Consider the following 21,587-nt stretch of genomic DNA (forward strand, 5'->3'; position numbering starts at 1 on the left):
ACCGGATTTACACTAAACATATTTTCTAAAATAAACCCTTCATTAAAATTTTGGCTGGCACGACCGCCGGCCTATGTGTCTGACATGCGAGGCTGATTTCCATTTTTTCTAATTACTCTGCAGCATCAAATGAAATAATAAGGTACGTCTTGCTGTCGCTGTGATTTGTCAGACAGCTGAGTTTTTCTACACTTGTATTACGCTGATGGCCGGGCGACACAGATTATTATTTCGTTGACAGAAATAGGCAGCGCTTATAAGAGCTTGTGCTGTTCTATAGAATGACATATTAATTACATCCGAAAAGTTGGATGAACATGCAGCGCAAGCAGAAATCATGTATACAGTGCTGTGCAGCCTAGAATTACAAATCAAAGACACACTGCAGTCGGACATGGAAAGTTTGCTTTAACCACTTCAATACCAGGCACTTCCCTCCTTCCTGCCCAGGACTAGTTTCAGCTTCCCGCGCTGTCGCACTTTGGATGACAATTGCGCGGTCATACAACACTGTACACAAACACATTTTTATCATGTTCTTCCCACAAATAGAGCTTTCTTTTGGTGGTATTTGATCACTTCTGGGGTTCTAAACAAAGGGCCAGTTTACTACTGTTCTTCAAACTTTAGGGGGCCAGTCTGTGGCCAGCAGAAGTAGAAAATGTCATGTGTCAGTAAACAGTGTCCCCTCTTTGCTATTAGGGGGAGGAATAGAGACCCATCATTAGTGTCAGTTGGGAGGATTAGTGTCGCATCATTGGTGTTAGCAGGAGGAATAGTGCCCCATTGTTGGTATCAGTGGGAGGAATAGTGTCCCATCATTGGTGTCAGTGGGAGGATGTTAGATTTTTAAATTATTACTATTTTATGTGATAAAAAGTTTTTTGAATCACTGGTTAAACATGTTAATTTTGAGGTTTGCTGAGGACAGAGAAATGCCATCTGTTGTAGGCTACATGTATTTTTGGAGTTCTATGTCAAGACAATGGGTGGAGATATGTTACTTAAATATACACAAGTGGGTGTTACGTTTGACAGGAGCATCACCACCTTTCTTGGAGCTAGTCTAAATGTAAATATGCTTAGCTTGGCTTTTAAAACAGTATGGGCCAGATTCTCAGAGGAGATACGACGGTGTATCTCCAGATACGCCGTCGTATCTCTGAGTCCGGCCGGTCGTATCTATGCGCCTGATTCTTAGAATCAGTTACGCATAGATATCTATTAGATCCGACAGGCATAAGTCTCTTACGCCGTCGGATCGTAACTACATTATTACGCTGGCCGCTAGGGGCGTGTACGCTGATTTACGCGTTGAAATATGTAAATCAGCTAGATACGCAAATTCACGAACGTACGCCCGGCCGACGCAGTACAGCTACGCCATTTACGTTAGGCTTTTCTCGGCGTATAGTTACCCCTGCTATATGGTGGCGTAAGTGCGGCGTACCAATGTTAAGTATGGCCGTCGTTCCCGCGTCGAAATTTGAAAAAGTTACGTCGTTTGCGTAAGTCGTCCGTGAATGGGACTGGACGTCATTTACGTTCACGTCGAAACCAATGATGTCCTTGCGGCGTACTTTGGAGCAATGCACACTGGGAAATTCCACGGACGGCGCATGCGCCATTCGGGAAAAACGTCAATCACGTCGGGTCAAGCCTGATTTACATAACACACGCCCACTTCTTCACAATTTGAATTAGGCGGGCTTACACCGGCCTATTTACGCTACGCCGCGGCAATTTTTGAGAATACGGCACTTGCCTGTAAAAGTTACGGAGGCGTAACGTAAATAGGATATGTTACGCCCGCACAAAGTTACGCCATTCTACCTAAATCCGGCCCTATAAGTATATATGTGGTTTGAGTAGCTAGTTAGGACCTCAGGGTCACCGACCCTACAGGGAGATGGGGGTAGGAAGCCCCACCCAGCAGGAAGCTTTCTCTATGGAAGCCGAGCAGAAAGACGTACCATCATACCATCATTACATCTATTTCCTCCTTCTGAAACCTTTCTGAAATTATCATCTTGCCATGTGTTATCAGCTGTCATTATGTAAGCATTGACTGTTTGCTTGTCCTGTCTTGGAGAATAAACCTCGTACTTTGGAAGAAAATCTGAGTCTTGAATATTGGGAACAAAGTGCCTGGGAAGGAGACTATTGACATAACATATGACATGTGTTAAAAATGTCCCCTCTTTCTCCCACATTCAATGTCCCATCATTGGTGTCAGTGGGAGGAATAATGTCCCATCATTGGTGTCCCATCATTGGTGTCCCATCATTGGTGTCAGTGGGAGGAATAGTGCCCCATCATTGGTGTCAGTGGGATGAAAAGTGCCCTATCATTGGTGTCAGTGGGAGGAAAAGTGCCCCATTGTCAGTGTCTGTGGCAGGAAATATGTCAATGCTTTCCAGACTCTTGCAGGAAAAAAATAATAAATGTACATATTTTTTTTCAGAATAAAAAGTGCATTTTTTTTTCCTGGGAAGGTGAACTTTAACACTTGTTTCACAGAAAACAAATTGCCATAGTTCTTATTTGTAGCTGTTCTTATTATCAGTGACAGCTCAGAGCCAGATTCAAAAAGCTGCTCAGACACTCTTATTATTAAGAAATGTGGAGTCTGATAAGACAACATAGAGCTTGTGTTATCACAGCCACACATACTGATTTATTATAGTAATAACAAAGTGAATGTTGAACGTGCATATGTACAGGATGGTTTTTACTAATGTCTTTTTAATAATAATTAGCCTGACACCTATTATGAAAACACATTTTTATTGATATTCTACATTTTTTTTCATATAATTTTGATTATTGGAATTCATTTTAGTTTTCCAGAAAATACAAATTATAAACTAGTTATGTAAAAGGACTATTTTTCCAGCAGATATTTTAATTTGGTGTTTGACACAAGTGGTGTTTGTACCGAGTTTTCCCCGCAGCGTTTTATTTCAGAGCTTTACAAAGAAGTCTTATGAAATTATGAGAGAGGGTGCTTACTGACATAAAATGGAAAAAAAATATATTTTTCATAAATAGAGTTCCTAGCATTTAGTGAATGTTTAAAGTCCAGACACATTTTTCTTCATTTTTTTGGACCGAGAAGGGAAGGGTTAGAACCCCTGCTATCTCAGGCTCTGTCAGAGAGATTTATCCTCCCATCCTTTCTTACTGACATTTCAGCAGACAGGATGTGAGAGTCGATTCCCAACAGAAATACATATTTTTTTGTTTTAGTATAGTAGGGGATTTTATTTTTGCCTCACTGTCCTCACTTCCTGTCTGCTAAAACCATTGTTAGGGGGACAGGAAATGAGGGGAAATCTCTTTAGGGGAGCCCCGGATAAGAGGGAGCCCTGGATAGTTGCGACAATGGCATGGCACAGTGGCGACAATTGATGAGCACAGTGGCGACAATTGATGGCACATTGGCTGCGTTTGGCATGGCACAGTGGCGACAATTGATGGCACAGTGGCTGAATTTGGCATGGCACAGTCGCGACAATTGATCGGCACAGTGGCGACAATGGCATGGCACAGTGGCTGCGTTTGGCATGGCATGGCGACAATTGATGGCACAGTGGCGAAAATCAATGGGCACAGTTGCGACAATGGCATGGCACAGTGGCAACAATTGATGGCATGGCACAGTGGCTGCGTTTGGCATGGTCAGTGGCGACAATTGATGGCATAGTGGCTGCATTTGGCATGGCACAGTGGTGACAATTGATGGGCACAGCTGCGACAATGGCATGGCACAGTGGCCACAATTTTTGGCATGGCACAGTGGCGACAATTGATGGGCACAGTGGCGACAATTGAGGGGCACAGTGGCGACAATTGTATGGCACAGTGGCGACAATTGTATGGCACAGTGGCTGCGTTTGATGGGCACAGTGGCTGCGTTTGATGGGCACAGTGGCGGCAATTGATGGGCACAGTGAGGCTGCAATTGATGTTTTTTTTTTGTTTGTTTGTTTGCGCCCCCCCAAAAATTTTGAGCACCAGCCGCCACTGCTCTTTACCCTTCGGGACAGGAATGTAGTATTTCCTATTCCCACATTATCTCCTCTGTCTGTTGGTGTACTATGATACTCATACCTTTGATCCTTAACGCTTTAAGATTTTATGATAACTTACTGTATATGTAGATGATACACAAATCTATTTTTCAGCAGTCAGTCTCACTTCCTTTTTTATCATTGTGTCCCTGACTGTCCAACGGTTGACTGGACTGTCCAATCGTTCCAGCCCTTTCACTTCCTTAAACCCGATCTGGATAATTCAGAAGATGTCAGTTGCTTCCCTGCCTGAAATAACAAAGACCATTGATAACGCACCAATAACTCTAGTTCACAAAGCTTCTTTCTTACTGGTAATATTTGAATCTGATCTTTTCATTTAGTCTTTTTTTTTTAAGCAGAACTTTACCCATGACAACTTGATAAAAAAAAAAGAATGTTCTTTAGCAAGAAACATACATTCCACATTAATAATTATGCTACCTAAATAAGCGTGTGCAGTAAATTGCCTCCAGCATTGTTCCTGTTTCTTCTTGTTGTAGACTACCATTTTGCTGAAGCCCAGAGCCCCTGAACAGCAATAAATCTTTAGGCTGACAGCAGATTGTCCTCTAAAAATTTAGCACAGTGCCTAAAAATGGAGAGCAATTAAGCATGTGCAGAGCAGGGTGATACAAGGTATTACTGGATTTTACACAGTATAGTTAATATTTTACATCGCTGCATAAGGGGCAAATCTGAAGTGATCTAGCAGGACTTAATTTTCCAGGAGTAATGTTCCACTTTACGTTAAGGAGAAATTACATAGATACATTGAAAAAAATATAGGGCTAGATTCAGGTAGGGCGGCGCATTTGTACGGCGGCGTAGCGTATCGTATTTACGCTACGCCGCCGTAAATCAGAGAGGCAAGTGCTGTATTCACAAAGCACTTGCCTCCTAAGTTACGGCGGCGTAGCGTAAATGGGGCCGGCGTAAGCGTGCCTAATTCAAATAAGTATGAGGGGGGCGTGTTTTATGTAAATGGGTGGTGACCCGACGTGATTGACGTTTTTTTACTAACGGCGCATGCGCCGTCCGTGTACATATCCCAGTGTGCATTGCTCCAAAGTACGCCGCAAGGACGTATTGGTTTCGACATGAACGTAAATTACGTCCAGCCCCATTCGAAAAATGTCCGCTCGGGCCTACACACGACCGGATTTGTCTGCTGGAACTGATCCACGGATCAATCCCAGCGGATAAATCCGGTCGTGTGTACGAGGCCTAAAGGGAAAGTTCCATTAGATTGGCGACACCCTTTGGGCTGATTATTCAAATTTCCCTTCTCATAACTTGCTTCTGAGCATGCACGTTTTTTTCTCTGTCGTTAAAGCCTCCACATGACCGTTTTTCACGACGTGAAAAACGACGAAAAAAAATAGAGCAGGTTCTAAATTTTTAATGCCCATTTTTCACGTCGAGAAAAATGCTCTGGAGCCCACACACAATCTGCTGATCTGAGAACTGTAGTGGGGACTTCTAATGGCAACTCTAATCACAAGTAGTGTTACTCACTGTGTCTCCAGCTCTGTGGTGTCTCACAGCAGTGACACCTTTGCCGAAATCTGGAGATGGGGTCTCCTCCAGCCCCTCCCACTTCACATTCCTCACCAGTCAGCTGACCTCTAGTCTCCGCTCCCCAGCCATGCCGTGATCGGAAGGAGGGGCTGCGAAGAGGCTGGGAACGGCCTGGGATTTCGTGACCCCTGGCAAATCGTCATTTGGCAGAGCATTCTTCCTGATTAAACCGTGCGCGAGGCTTTGAGGTTTCTTGACGGGAAAACCACCCAGAATCTCGACAATAGAGAAGAAAAATAGAGATCCTGCTCTCTATTTTCTCGTCTTGATTCTCGGCAGTGTTTTCCTGCTGAGAAACCCGAGCGTGTGTATTCCCACCTGCCTCCATGGAAACCCACACATGCTCGAAATGACTTTGACGTACGCAAGGTAGCTTCCAAGGCATAGGTAGGGTGAAGCAAGACGGCGGCGACGGCATCAAATGTGACCAGCGCATGCTCATCGTCAATGACATCACCGCGTTCGTGCCATTCAAAAGAACGGCGGTTCTTTTGAGTTGTACGTGTATACACTCGGCCGGCAAGAAAATCTTCGTTTTTTTCCTGACGAGAATCCTGGCCGTGTGTACAGGGCTTAAGACTCTTGCCTTCAAGACTCAATATAAGCCTCTCCCATGCTTCAGATCTCTCTTACACAGGGCTTTTTTTCAGCGGGAATGCAGGGGAACGCAGTTCCGGCACCTCCTGTACTGAATGTATGTAATGGAAAGAGGTTCTGGGATGTGCTGGATGATCTGTCTATTGATGCTGGCTGCTGGGGGATCTATTGTTGCTGGAGGGGATCTCTTTTGCAAAGGAAGAGGGTCTATTGTTACTGGGGAGTTCTTCTGTTGCTCTCTGGGAATTTATTGTTGCTGGGGGGTCAGTCATTGCAAGGAGGGATGTACTGTTGAGAGAGGGATCTTTGTTGCTTGTTGCTGGAGGGTCTATTGATGCTGGCTACTGGGGAATCTATTGTTGCTGGAGGGGATCTATTTTTGCAGTGGAGTCTATTGTTGCAGGTGGGGTAGCTATTGTTGCTGTGGGTGGGTCTTATGTTGCAGGGGGGTCAATTGTTGCTGGGAGGGATCTGCTGGCTGCTGGAGGGTCTATTAATGCTGGCTACTGGGGAAGCTATTGTTGCTGGAGGGGATCTATCAGTGCAGGGGGGTCTATTGTTGCTGGGGGTGGGTCTTATGTTGCAGGGGGTCAATCGTTGCTGGGAGGGATATGCTGGCTGCTGAAGGGTCTATTGATGCTGGCTGTTGGGTGTCCATTGTTGCTGGGGTGTATCTATTGTCGCTGGGGTGTACATTGTTGCTAGATCCATTTTACTTTCTTCTTGTTTTCATTAAAGCGGTTGTAAACCTTAAATTTGCACTTTTACCTACAGGTAAGCCTATAACAAGGCTTACCTGTAGGTAAAAAGAATATCTCCTAAACCTGTACGGTTTAGGAGATATTCCCCTCGCAATGCGGGCGGCGCATGCGCAGGGGGGATCCACGGCGGAAGATCCGGCAGCCGCCGGACCTTGCCGATTTTTAAATCTCCCGCGCGCATGCGCGGGAGTGACGTCATCGCCGCTCCAGCCAATCACAGCGCTGGAGCGGCGCCGCTCCAGCCAATCACAGCGCTGGAGCGGCGATACCCGGAAGACACGCCGGAGCAAGATGACATCTCGCTCGGCGTGAACCAGGTAAGTGTTGTTCACCTCGTTTTTAGGTAAGTATTTCATAATCAGCTATTATGCGGTGCATACTAGCTGATTATGCATTTTGCCTTGCAGGTAAAAAAAAAAAAAAAAATTATATATGCGGTTTACAACCGCTTTAACAAATTCTATACAAAATACTTAGCACCACAAAATAATACTTGTTTCTGCATTCTCTAAAATGGGTGGTACTGGGGAGGTGGGTAAGGGGTGGAACCAAGGAACGGTGCTCAGAGGTGAGTAGGGGGTGGAGTCAAGGGTGACTTGGAAGGGAGGAGTTCCTGCACCTATTCTCTGAGAAAAAAAGCCCTGCTCGTACACATTACATTTGGCCTTCAACAACCCTCCACTCCCTGTGGCTTTGGCCCCGAGTTTTATTTTTATTTTTTAGCCAAGGCACCCTTTAAAATGATGCACACTCTAAAAGCACCCTATTCTAAAATGTAAAAACGAAACAGTATCCCATATCACAGCAGCATCCACACATGGAGGCCACCCAGCATTAGAGATGATTTTTTTTTCCACCTTTTGCAAACCGGTACTGACTTACTATTCCAGTGGTTCTGCTCTCCCTAATTTTCTCTCCTCTCTCCGCCAACCCGAGTGCTGAGGAGCAGGGGAGGGGTAAACAAGCATACTGTTAAGATGCCCGACATCCTGCTTATCAAATGTTGACGTCATTGATTGTTAGGATGCCAGTGGTTGGCCTGCGTGGTGCCCAAGATGGAAATCACGCACAATAAAAATCTGTTGATTTTTTGTAACAAAAAGGCAGAATTGATGCACTTGCTGGCTTGTTGACAATTTTTGGGGAATTTTTTAGGTATTTTGCCAAGGCACTACTGGTTGAAAAACCTTGATCTAAGCCCAGAACAAAAATGTGGTTCTTTTCAGCTTATTTGTCTGTGGGTGTGTTGGCTGCATTCATTTGTTTTTAGGCTTTTTTTTTATTTCATTTTATTTTCACTTGTTTTTTCTGCCAGTAACACTTCCTTTCCAACAATAATGATTTACTAAAATTCTAGGGTTAGGAAAACATAATCAGTTTTACTAAAAAAATTTCGGCTGTGATATGTCTCTTTCAGAAAGACACTAGAACAATGTTATTGCACAAAGTAGTTTCTCTTAAATTTGGCACTACAAGTGCGAACAAATGCAAATTTAACCACTTGCTTACTGGGCACCTAAATCCCCCTCCTGCCCAGACCAATTTTCAGCTTTCAGCGCTGTCACACTTTGAATGACAATTGTGCGGTCGTACAACACTGTACCCAAATGAATTTTTTATAGTTTTTTTCCCCACAAATAGAGCTTTCTTTTGGTGGTATTTGATCACCTCTGGGGTGTTTATTTTTTGTTAAAAAAAATGTAAAAGACAGATTTAAAAAAAAACAAAATTTTTGTTTTTATATTTCGTTATAAAATTTGGCAAACGGGTAATTTTTCTCATTTTCTCTTGATGTACGCTGATGAGGCTGCACTGATGGGCACCGATGGGCTGCATTGATGGGCACCGATAAGGCGGCACTGATGGGCACTGAGGGGTGGCACTGAAGGGCATTGATAGGTGGCACTGGTGGCACTAATAGTTGGCATTGATAGGTGGCAGTGATGGGCACTGATAGGTAACTGTGATGGGCACTGATGAGTAGCAATAATGGGCACTGATAGGCAGCATTCCTAGGTGGCACTGATTGGCATCACAGGTGGGCATTGGTAGGTGGCACTTGTGGGTATTGATAGGTAGCACTGTGGCAGGTGGCACTGGCAGGCGGTATTTATGGGCACAGTGGAGGCAGATGTGCCTCTTTCCTCTTCGGGACTGATGTCCCTTGTGAACAAGCCAGTGATCGTTTACCGATCCTTTGTTTACATCATGTGATCAGCTGTCATTGGCTGACAGCTGATCACGTGGTAAGGGGCTGGGACTGGCCCCTTACACAGATCTGTGATCCACCGAGTCTCAGTGACTCGGTGATCACAGCGCGCGCAAAGGGGAGGACGTCTATTGACGGCCTCCCGGATTTTCAGGCCCGCGCTGTAGCCGTCATTTGAATATAGCGTGGGCCTCAAGCGGTTAAGAGACATTTGGCAATTCTTCTCTTCTTGATCACACTGGCGTGCATTTAGTTTTGCAGTCCTGTAACCTTGAGGCTGGGTTCACACATGCAAATTGGAAGCGGCGTACACCGAATCCAATTCGCACAACATTGGAAAATATGTTATTTTCAATGGGTCTGGTTCACATATGTGCGGTGCATCCGCACTCCGCATTGAACAAAAAACCTGTGCGTTTTCTAGGCATTGCGGAGCGAATTGCAGGCAACAGATCTTCATTGGGAACGCATCTGATTCGTAGATGTGTTCCGTTGTGAACAGAAATTCTCTCCCCCTCCTCCTACACCTCCCCCCTCTCCCTGGTCAGCTGATCCCCAGCTACAACGGAAGGGAACCGCTGAATGAATCATTTTTATCTTCATTGGGAAACCAGAGCTGCAATTCGCACCGGACTAATGTGAACCCAGCCTAAGGCTGGCCATACACGGGTCGAATTTCTAAAGAATTTTTTCGCACCATTAGTGGGCTGCAGCAACCGCAGATTTTCGTGCGGCCATCAAATTTGAGTAATCGGGCATGTTGAAAATTTTTGGAGAAACAAACAATTTTCTAAGCAATGATGGGAGAATCGTGCGAGAAATGTAATAGACTAGGAATGCACGAGTGCAGGAAAAGAAAATTCCATAAAAAGAAAAGAAGATTCCCAGCCACGAAAATTATTTTCTGTAGGAACATGAGGTGAAATTGAAAGCTTGGTTGGTCGAATTTCGAAAATCAATGGTGGCGCCATCGGATCACAAAACGCACAAAATTTCAGATTTTGAAAAGGAAATTTGTTAGAATATCGAGCATGTATGACCTGCCTTAGTCAGCTAATAGCGGGCTATTGCCCATTATCAGGTGCATCACAGAGCTGCTCCAGGCTCTGGAAGGATCCCGACAGTGGCCCAGATTCAAGAAGCAATTGCGCCCGTGTAACCATAAGTTACACGGCGCAATTGCTTACTTGCTCCGGTGTAATGAGTGCTCCTGATTCAGGAACCTCGTTACACCGACTGCAGGCTAAAATCTGCGCGGCATAAGGCTCTTATGCCACGCAGATTTTAGGCTGCATTCTTGCGTGGGCCGCTAGGGGGCGCTCCCATTGTGATCAGCGTGTAGTATGCAAATTGCATACTACCACTGATTCACAAACTTGCGCGGGCCCTGCGCAAGCCAGGTACGGAGTTTCCGTACGGCAACTTTAGCGCAAGGCTGCCCCTTCTAATAGTAGGGGCAGCCAATGCTAAAGTATAGCCGCCGCTCCCGCGACGTGAAATTTGAATTTCACGTCGTTTGCGTAAGTGATTCGTGAATAGCGCTGGACGCCATTCACGTTCACTTTGAAGCAAATGACGTCCTTGCGACGTCATTTGCCGCAATGCACGTCGGGAAAGTTTCCCGACGGAGCATGCGCTGTACGCTCGGCGCGGGAGCGTGCCTAATTTAAATGATTCCCGCCCCCGGCGGGATCATTTACATTGCGCGCGCTTACGCCGGGCAATTTTGCCAGCGCGCCCTCGCAATTTACGGAGCTACTGCTCCGTGAATCGAGGGCAGCGCAAAATATTTGCAGGGGCGCAGGGCAAAATCGTTGCCCTGCTCCCCCGCAAATATCGCGCAAATGTAGCTGAATCTGGGCCAGTATTGTCAGGATCCACTCAGCTGCCTGATTGACAGCTGGCTTCGGCTCTTAGCAAGTGTTTAATAGCCAAAGCCAGCTGTACCTGCCCCCTCTCCTGCCCCAGCGAGCAGACAGAGAACTGAGCGATCAGGTGATTGACACAGAGGTGAGTATGAAGGTTTGTTTTCTTATGTACCCCATACATCTCCTTTAACCGCTTGCCGACCGCTGCACGCCGATGTATGTCAGCAGAATGGCACAGCTGCGCATATTGGCGTACAGGTACATTCCCTTTTAATATGCACAGCCGTGGCACTTGCGACCTGGTCGGGTACTCCGTGACCGTGCCCGCGGGACCTGCGGACCCGATGGCCGCCGGTGTCCCACGATCGGGTCACAGAGCTAAAGAACGGGGAGAGGTAAGTGTAAACAAACCTCTCCCCATGCTTCCTAGTCAGACTGTCACTGATCGTCTGTTCCCTGTCATAGGGAACGATGATCAGTGACGTGACACGCTAAGCCACGCCCCCCTACAGTAGGAATCACTCCCTTAGGGCACACTTAACCCCTTCAGCGCCCCCTACAGGTTAACCCCTTCACTACCAGTGTCATTTTCACATTTATCAGTGCATTTTTATAGCACTGATCGCTGTAAAAATGACAATGGTCCCAAAATAGTGTCAAAAGTGTCCGATGTGTCCGCCATAATGTCGCAGTCACGATAAAAATCACCGATCGCCGCCATTATAAAAATCACTGATCGCCGCCATTACTAGTAAAAAAAAAAAAATAATAAAAATGCCATAAAACTATTCCCTATTTTGTAGACGCTATAACTTTTGCGCAAACCAATCAATAAACGCTTATTGCGGTTTTTGTTTTTTTTACCAAAAATAGGTAGAAGAATACGTATCGGCCTAAACTGAGGGAAAAAAATGTGGGTTTTTTTATACATTTTTGGGGGATATTTATTATAGTAAAAAGTAAAAAATACAGTTTTTTTTCAAAATTGTCGCTCTATTTTAGTTTATAGCGCAAAAAATAAAAAACGCAGAGGTGATCGAATACCACCAAAAGAAAGCTCTATTTGTGGGGAAAAAGGGACGTCAATTTTGTTTGGGAGCCACGTCGCACGAGCGCGCAATTGTCAGTTAAAGCGACGCAGTGCCGAATCGCAAAAAGGGGCCTGGTCCTTTAGCAACAAAATGGTCCGGGGCTTAAGTGGTTAAAAATGTTATATTCAAACCATAAAAAGGGCTAAAAGTTTGTTTAAAAAAATAATAAAATGTATACTTAAAAGTAAATCATGAATGAAAGCTACAATAGTAGTTTTCATTCTTAAGGAAGAACTTCACCCCACCTACCCCCCCCCCCCCCCCCAACAAAAAAAACACTTATCCCTGTATGCAAATAAAACGTACATACTAGTTCATGGAATCCAGCACTCATTTCTTACTGTCAAAGTTCCCCTTGCGTCACTCATCTCCAGCTCTGCAATCTTGAAATGAGATCTGGCACATGCGTAGACATGCTGTGAGTCTTTGCCAGGTCTATGACACCTTAGAGTTGGCACAGACCCATAGCGCGCCTGCGCATGCGAGGGATCTGGTGCGCTGCCTCCTGGGATGTGTGACAGAGAAAGGTGGGAGGATGTTATTGAAATTGGTGAAGATCTGCTTCAAAGTATAACTAAAGACCAAACTTTTTTGTTTTGTTTTGGAGAGTGGAGAGGGCTTAGAACCCCTGTCAGTTTTTATGGGACCCCCCAGGCAATAGGAGATTATGGGGCCCCCAGGCAATAGGAGATTATGGGGCCCCCAGGCAATAGGAGATTATGGGACCCCCAGGCAATAGGAGATTATGGGACCCCCAGGCAATAGGAGATTATGGGACCCCCAGGCAATAAGAGCTTATGGGGCCCCCAGGCAATAGGAGATTATGGGGCCCCCAGGCAATAGGAGATTATGGGACCCCCAGGCAATAGGAGATTATGGGACCCCCAGGCAATAAGAGCTTATGGGGCCCCCAGGCAATAGGAGATTATGGGGCCCCCAGGCAATAGGAGATTATGGGGCCCCCAGGCAATAGGAGATTATGGGGCCCCCAGGCAATAGGAGATTATGGGACCCCCGGGCAATAGGAGATCATGGGACCCCCGGGCAATAGGAGATCATGGGACCCCGGGCAATAAGAGTTTATGGGGCCCCCAGGCAATAGGAGATTATGGGACCCCCGGGCAATAGGAGATCATGGGACCCCCGGGCAATAGGAGTTAATGGGACCCCTGGGCAATAAGAGCTTATGGGGCTCCCAGGCAATAGGAGATTATGGGACCCCCAGGCAATAGGAGATTATAGGACCCCCGGGCAATAGGAGATCATGGGACCCCCGGGCAATAGGAGATCATGGGACCCCTGGGCAATAAGATCTTATGGGGCCCCCAGGCAATAGGAGATTATGGGACCCCCGGGCAATAGGAGATCATGGGACCCCCGAGCAATAGGAGATCATGGGACCCCTGGGCAATAGGAGATCATGGGACCCCCAGGCAATAGGAGATTATGGGGCCACACAGTATACACACACACACACACATACATAAAGTATACATACACAGTATACATACACACAAAGTATACACACACACAGACACACAAAGTATACACACACAATATACATACACACAGAATACACACATTGAAAATGTACTGGGGAAGCTATAATCTTGGGATTTAAAAAAAAAAAGATTTTTACATACTGTCCCTGGTTTTACTGAGGCTGGCAACCCTGATGGGGCCCCCTAGTGGCATGGGGCCCTCGGGCAGTGCCCAAGTGGCCAAATGGTCAGTCCGCCCTGTCCCTGACCCTTTCCAAAAATGCAGAGGCACAAAAATGTCCTGCATTTCTGCAAAAAGCATGAAAATACACATTGCTGTGAATGGAGCCTAAATATTCTACGCTTTGAACAGATGTAAAAAAAAAAGAGAAGACTGCTGATAAACAGGTACAACCTATGTAGGGAGATTAGTTTCATCCGTGTGTATCCCCTGGTGCCCGTCACTTCAATGGGTATATGTAAGGCCCCGTACACAAGACCGAACATGTCTGTTTCAGCAGACATGTTCGGTCGTGTGTACGGCCGATCGGACAGGATTCCAGCGTACATTTGCCCGCCAGACCATTTTCGAGCGGGCAAATGTTTCTAAACTTGTTTAGAAACATGCCCGCTGGAATCCTGTCCATCGGACATGTTCGGTCGTCTGTACAGACTTACCGTACATTACCGAGCGGCCGCCATCCCTCGCATTCGTCGAATGACTTTGACGCATGCGTGAAAGCATTGACCTTTCAACGTCGCGGCGACGGCGCGAACACGTCACCGCGCTGTCTGTCCGCGCGGATTGACTCTCATTTCTGTATGATGGTGTGTACAGCCATCATACAGAAATCTCCGGGCGGGCATGTCCGCTGAAAACGGTCCGGCGGACCGTTTTCATCGTACATGTTTGCCCGTGTGTACGAGGCCTCAGGCTTCACAACCATGTTAACAAAACAAAACCGCGCAAATAAGAGAAGCGCGTTGTTGCAGTTTACATCTATTGTTCAGCTGTTTCTGATCTTCCAAGGACAGTCCTTGATTTTAAAGCGCTGCCCTTGCAAGTGTCACTAGCTGCCAATAAAGACTTTTATTGTAAATCCCATTTTTTTTTTTCTGCATTTCGTTCAGCTTTTATCATTCAGTCGGATTCATTTAGCTGGAGGCTCAGCAGTAGTAACCTTGTAAATGATTTTACAATGTGGGCAGTTTACATGCCTGCGCCGTCCTTGTGTCATACAGAAGCAGTGGCGGCGTGACTCAATGGTGTGCCTAGAAGTCAGGCTGTGTTGTGTCGCAGACAAGGGATTGTTGTGCGGTTGTGTTTGTCACTGGTATGTGAAGGTCGCTGTAGGGGGTGGGGTCGGGAGGTAATACAGGTAAGATTTCGGCAAGTCCGGGTGGTGCTGACTTCTTACTGTCAGCAGCACCGCCCTCCAGAACCTGTTTCAGGATCACTATTATCTAGTTCCTGTACACTCCCCCCTTGGCTTTTTGCTGTGACAGTGCTTACACCTCCAGTGCCAAGGGTGCCCCCTTGTAGGCACTGAGGTCTGCTATATGATCCCTACCTGCATGAGAAGTGATCACCTGCCGGGAATGGTAAGGAAGCAGACACGCGAATGTCTTTGTATTAACAGGGAAGTATTAACTGGTAACTAATGATTTGTCCTGTGTTTTCTCTGCAGCCCCAGAGACGAGCCCTGTGCAGTGCTGGAGCTGTAAGTATATGACGAGTACACTGACAGCTATGTGTGTCTTCTTCTTATCTCCTACATAACAATGCAATTCATATCACTTTACTAAAACCGAAGAGTGCAAAATCTGGTACAGCTGTGCATAGAAACCAATCAGCTTTCAGGTTTTATTGTCTAAGCTTTGTTTAACAAGCTGAAGATAGATGATAATTGGTTACTGTGCACAGCTGCTCCAGTTTTAGTAAATCTCCCCCACACTGTGACAGATGACATGACCACCACCTGCAACCCCCATTGACATGACCACCACCTACAACCCCCTTTGACATGACCACCACCTGCAACCCCCTTTGACATGAACGCCACCTACAACCCCCATTGACATGACCACCACCCGCAACCCCCTTTGACATGACCACTACCTGCAACCCCCATTGACATGACCGCCACCTACAACCCCCTTTGACATGACCACCACCTACAACCCCCTTTGACATGACCGCCACCTACAACCCCCTTTGACATGACCGCCACCTACAACCCCCTTTGACATGACCGCCGCCTACAACCCCCGTTGACATGACCGCCGCCTACAACCCCCTTTGACATGACCACCACCCGCAACCTCCTTTGACATGACCAGCACCCGCAACCTCATTTGACATGACCACCACCCGCAACCTCATTTGACATGACTGCCACCCGCAACCCCCTTTGACATGACTGCCACCTGCAACCCCCTTTGGCATGACCACCACCTACAACCCCCTTTGACATGACCGCCACCTGCAACCCCCTTTGACATGACCACCACCTACAACCCCCTTTGACATGACCACCACCTACAACCCCCTTAGACATGACCACCACCTACAACCCCCTTTGACATGACCGCCACCTACAACCCCCTTTGACATGACTGCCACCTACAACCCCCTTTGACATGACCGCCACCTACAACCCCCTTTGACATGACTGCCACCTACAACCCCCATTTGACATGACCGCCACCTGCAACCCCCTTTTAAATGACCACCACCTACAACCCCCTTTGACATGACCACCACCTACAACCCCCTTTTGACATGACAGCCACCTGCAACCCCCTTTTAAATGACCACCACCTACAACCCCCTTTGACATGACCGCCACCTACAACCCCCTTTGACATGACCACCACCTACAACCCCCTTTGACGTGACCACCACCTACAACCCCCTTTGACATGACCACCACCTACAACCCCCTTTGACGTGACCACCACCTGCAACCCCCTTTGACATGACCACCACCTGCAACCCCCTTTGACATGACCACCACCTGCAACCCCCTTTGACATGACCACCACCTGCAACCCCCATTGACATGACCACCACCTGCAACCCCCATTGACATGACCGCCACCCTACAACCCCCTTTGACGTGACCACCACCTGCAACCCCCTTTGACATGACCGCCACCTACAACCCCCTTTGACATGACCACCACCCGCAACCTCCTTTGACATGACCACCACCTTCAACCCCCATTGACATGACCGTCACCCACAACCTCCTTTGACATGACCACCACCTACAACCCCCTTTGACATGACCACCACCTACAACCCCCTTTGACATGACAACCACCTACAACCCCCTTTGACATGACTGCCACCTACAACCCCCTTTGACATGACCACTACCTACAACCCCCTTTGACATGACCGCCATCTACAACCCCCTTTGACATGACCGCCACCTACAACCCCCTTTGACATGACCACCATCTACAACCCCCTTCTGATTTGTTTTAGATGACCTTACTAGTCCTACCTTTCTCTGTGTAAACTCTCCTGTGTTTTCTGGATAAAAGGATCCATTTAAACACTTTTAATTTATTCCTATCTATCTACATCTTGTCTCTGATAAGTTTGCAGCAGAACACATTTACATAAATGTCAAAGATCTCTGTACAGAATTGGTGAAAACTGTTGAAAACAAAGTTGTAGTAGCTTGATTTTTATAATCCTTTATGATGTTTTGGGAAAGAGGTTTACTGGTCCTCGAAGCCCCGCCCACATGACATTTGAATCTTAGAAAATTATACAGTATTGTCGTTTGAAAATATGGAAGGAAGATATTTTCTCTTATCATGTTTCAATTATGTAACCTTTCATAAAGATCACTATTTTCCTAACCATGCCCAAGGGCTTGTTTACACTAGCGGCAAAAGGACTGCCATTCCTCTGAAAAGCAATCTGAGTTGGGATCGATTTTCAGAGGTGTTTTAACCCCCTAAATGCTGCACCACGTGCATTGTGCATGGTTGTGGGATAGTAGCAGTGCAGCCTCAGTCACTTAAATGGCTCATGTTCAGCGGCAGTATTGAACAAATGTGTCAAGGGGTATGATTGCTGCTGCAGTTGCAAAGCCTTGCAGCCAGGGCATATGTACACCCCTGTCCTCTGCAGCTAATGGGGGGGGGGGGGTTTGCGGTAAAAATGCAGTTCAACCATTCAACCACATGGTTTTATTTTAGCCCCGAACCCCCCCCCCCCCCCAACCGCTAGTGTAAACAAGCCCCAAGTGTTTGTTGGTGTATCTATTTCTTTCTTTTTAGAGCTTGCTTAGGCTGGCTTCACACTGAAGCGTCAGCCGCGGTGACGGTATAGCCGCGCTATTTGTAGCGCGGCTATACCATCGTGTTTACCGCAATATTCGGCCGCTAGCGGTGAGGTTTTAACCCCCGCTAGCGGCCGAAAAAGGGTTAATACCGCCCGCGTTGCGGCGGTATTACCGCGCTTTCCCATTGATTTCAATGGGAAGGCGCGGTATAGGAGCGGTGAACACACCGCTCCTATACCGCGGTAAATATGCGGCTAGCAGGACTTTTGGAGCGTTCCTGCTAGCGCATCGCTTCAATGTGAAAGCCTTCGGGCTTTCACATTGAAGAGTACAGGGCATGATTTTTCATGCGGTATAGCAGCGCTATTTTTAGCGCTGTACCGCATGAAAAACGTCCCAATGTGAAAGGGGCCTTAGGGCATTTTTTTTTAGGATCAGTTCTTCTCCATGGCGGCTTTCAGCTCCTCCCCTCCTTCTCCTAGGCGTCCAATAGAATCACCTGTCCTTTCAGCCAATCGGGTGACCAATGTCAAAACCCGCTTCCTGATTGGCCGGGAGAAGAGGATCAGTGTTACAACAATTCGCTGTTGTAACATACCGGGGTGGTATCGGAGTGCACTCTCTGCAACATAGCCACCCTATATTGAAGCCTATTAGAGCGTCTGGCTCTAATCGGTGCTTCAAAAAAACAGCACCCGCCCCTGCATTGGAATCTATGCACCGGTGTCCGGAAAGGGTCCAGATGCATGCATAGGGGGAGTGCGATGGACAAGGGGGGGGGGGCAGCGCCTTTAATGGACGGGCTGCCCCTGCATCAGAACATGGTATGGGAAACCTGTGCTTCATGCTAAATTCCTGCACTGCGTTTAAAATGCACTGTACTTGTGATCTACAGCGCATGTCAGTGTTAACTTAGTGGTAATAAAGTTTTGGCTTTAAAAAGAAAAAAAAAATGTACTTGCCTGCCCTGTGCAGTGGCGATCCTCCTCTTTTCGGGACTCCCGCTGATGCTCCTAGCTCCTCCCCCTTGACCAGTGCCCCAATAACAAGCCGCTTGCTATGGGGGCACTGGTGCATGCTCATTCCCGGGCTCTGCTCGAGGGATGAGCTCCGGTGTGTTCGCACACTCCACATGCTAATCATAGGCAGGAAGACATTTCCTGATCTCTGCAGCCGAGCATGTCTCCCTGCCTGTGATTAGCGCAGCACCGTGCTAACTTCCTGGCGGGCTCTGCACGTGGAGAGTGCCAACACGCCGGAGCTCATCCCTACTCTGCTCTATACTTCCATAAGACACATAGAGCCGCACCTTGGCCCCACCCCCACTCTCTCTCCTTATTATCTCACTGACTGTGATTTACAGCAATGGGAGCTAATGGCTCATGGTACTGTCTCAGCCAATGAGTCCCGGGACAGCCGAGGCTCTTGTGCACGTCACTGGATCGAGAGGGGGGCTCCAGTGAGTATTAGGGTGCTGTACTAACATCAGGCCTGCTTAACACTGATATTTTGGATCTGGGTGGATTGCAAGGGGTTGTATTACCCATTGGGTTCCTATGAGAATCAACCAGCAAAACTTCCTATTGGAATTCTTGTGTCTGTCCCCCATCATACAGTCTCTATCTTCTTTCTGCATTCTCTAAGCCTTGTTGCTCTGTATGGAATCCCCATTATACGTCTAATGGTTATTTTTTAATTATTTACTTTTACGGGAGTTAAAAGAAAGGTGGAATTTGTTTCTGAGAATGAAGTATGTTAAAGTCAGAGGTCATGTGTTAGACCTGAAGGGAGAATGTTTCAGGATTATTATTCATGAGTGAAACTTTCAAGAGGAATTCCAGGTATGGATATCCTATACATAATGACATTGGTTCAGCTTGCACCTATGGAACTATGTACAGTATACATCATACCTGGCCGATGCCCCTGGAAGCTGAAGATCAATGTAGGCAGTGTCTGCAGGAGCCTGACCCTGCACCCGGGATCCACTGATTGTGGGAGCAATGCTCAGTACGTTCCTTTGAAGAAAAAAAAATGCACACATTTTTTTCTCTGCAAAAACGTGCATTTTTTATTATTATTATTATTATTATTATTATTATTATTATATATACACCGGTATATATATATATATATATATATTTTTACGGAGGTGAACTTACCCTTTAAAATATGTCCATGAAGTTTCTCCTTTACCCAGCTCATTGTGTAGCTAGCAGTAGTTTAGTCACTTGACTTTTCACCACTCAACCAAGTAGCTTCCTTAACCACTTAAGACCCGGACCAATATGCAGGTAAAGGACTGGACCCCTTTTTGCGATTCGGCACTGCGCCGCTTTAACTGACAATCGTCGTGCGGCGTGCCTCCAAAAAAAATTTACATCCTTTTATTTCCCACAAATAGAGCTTTCTTTTGGTGGTATTTGATCACCTCTGCAGTTTTTATCTTTCTAAACAAAAATAGAGCAACAAATTAAAAAAAAATGCAATATTTTTTACTTTTTGCTATAATAAATATCCCCCAAAAAATATATAAAGAACCTTTTTTTCCCTCAGTTTAGGCCGATACGTATTCTTCTACATATTTTTGGTAAAAGCGTTTATTGATTGGTTTGCGCAAAATTTATAGCGTTTACAAAATAGGGGATAGTTTTATGGAATTTTTATTAATATTTTTTTTTTACTACTAATGGCGGCGTTCAGCGTTTTTTTTCGTGACTGCGACATTATGGCAGACACATTGGACACTTTTGACACATTTTTGGGACCATTGTAATTTTCACAGCGAAAAGTGCTAAAAAAAATGCACTGATAACTGTGAAAATGACACTGGCAGTTAAGGGGTTAACCAGGAGGGGGCGCTGTAGGGGTTAAGTGTGTACTAAGGGAGTTATTGTTACTGTGGGGGGGGGGGGCATGGCTGTGCATGTGATGTCACTGATCGTTGTTCCCTAACACAGGGAACAGACGATCACTGATAGCCACACTAGGAAGAATGGGGAAGGTTTGTTTACACTTACCTCTCCTCGTTCTTCCTCTCTGTGACCCGATCGCGGGACACCGGCGGCAATCGGTTCCGCCGGTCTCGCAGGCGCGGTCACCAAGGACAGGACAGGAGGACAGGACTGGGTCGTGAGTGCACCACCGCCGGCGTGCTCGTGACCCACGGCTGGGCATCTTAAAGGGGACGTACCTGTACGTCCATGTGCCCAGCCGTGCCATTCTGCCGACGTAAATAGTCGTGCGGCGGTCCTTAACCGGTTAAACTGATTATAAAGTAAAAAATCTCTCTACTTACCTGCTCTGTGCAATGGAATTGCACAGAGCGGCCCGAACCTCCTCTTCTCGGGTCCCCCAACAGCACTCCTGGCCCAGACTCTCTGTCTAGTGCCCCCATGGAAAGCTGCTTCCCATGGGAGGCACTTGTGCGAGCTCGCTCCCAAGCCCCGCTGTTTGTGTCAATGGACTCAGCCCCGCTCCCCGTTTCCGAGACATTGGCTTTGATTGACAGCAGTGGGAGCCAATGGCCAGTGCCCCAGCAAAGCCAGTGAGACCCAGATGCAAAGGGAAAGAAGAGCTGCAGACATGCACAGTGCTGGATCGAAGGAGGGCTCTGGCTAT

General features: G+C 46.8%; 1 protein-coding gene across 8 annotated transcripts in view; it reads left to right on the forward strand.

The window, feature by feature from the left end:
* Positions 1-21,587, forward strand: part of EPB41L1 (erythrocyte membrane protein band 4.1 like 1) — a 165,319-nt gene that overhangs the window by 59,797 nt on the left and 83,935 nt on the right. For 2 of the 8 annotated variants that reach the window (XM_040330499.1, XM_040330503.1), the window contains exons 1-2: positions 15,114-15,264; positions 15,351-15,383. The gene's annotated coding sequence lies outside the window, so the exon portion shown is untranslated. Of the gene's footprint in view, positions 1-15,113; positions 15,265-15,350; positions 15,384-21,587 lie in introns of those variants that run through there. The other 6 variants (XM_040330505.1, XM_040330506.1, XM_040330500.1 and 3 more) reach the window with 4 other exon arrangements.

This window comes from Rana temporaria, chromosome 12, assembly GCF_905171775.1.
Source record: "Rana temporaria chromosome 12, aRanTem1.1, whole genome shotgun sequence".
NCBI classification, from domain to species: domain Eukaryota; kingdom Metazoa; phylum Chordata; class Amphibia; order Anura; family Ranidae; genus Rana; species Rana temporaria.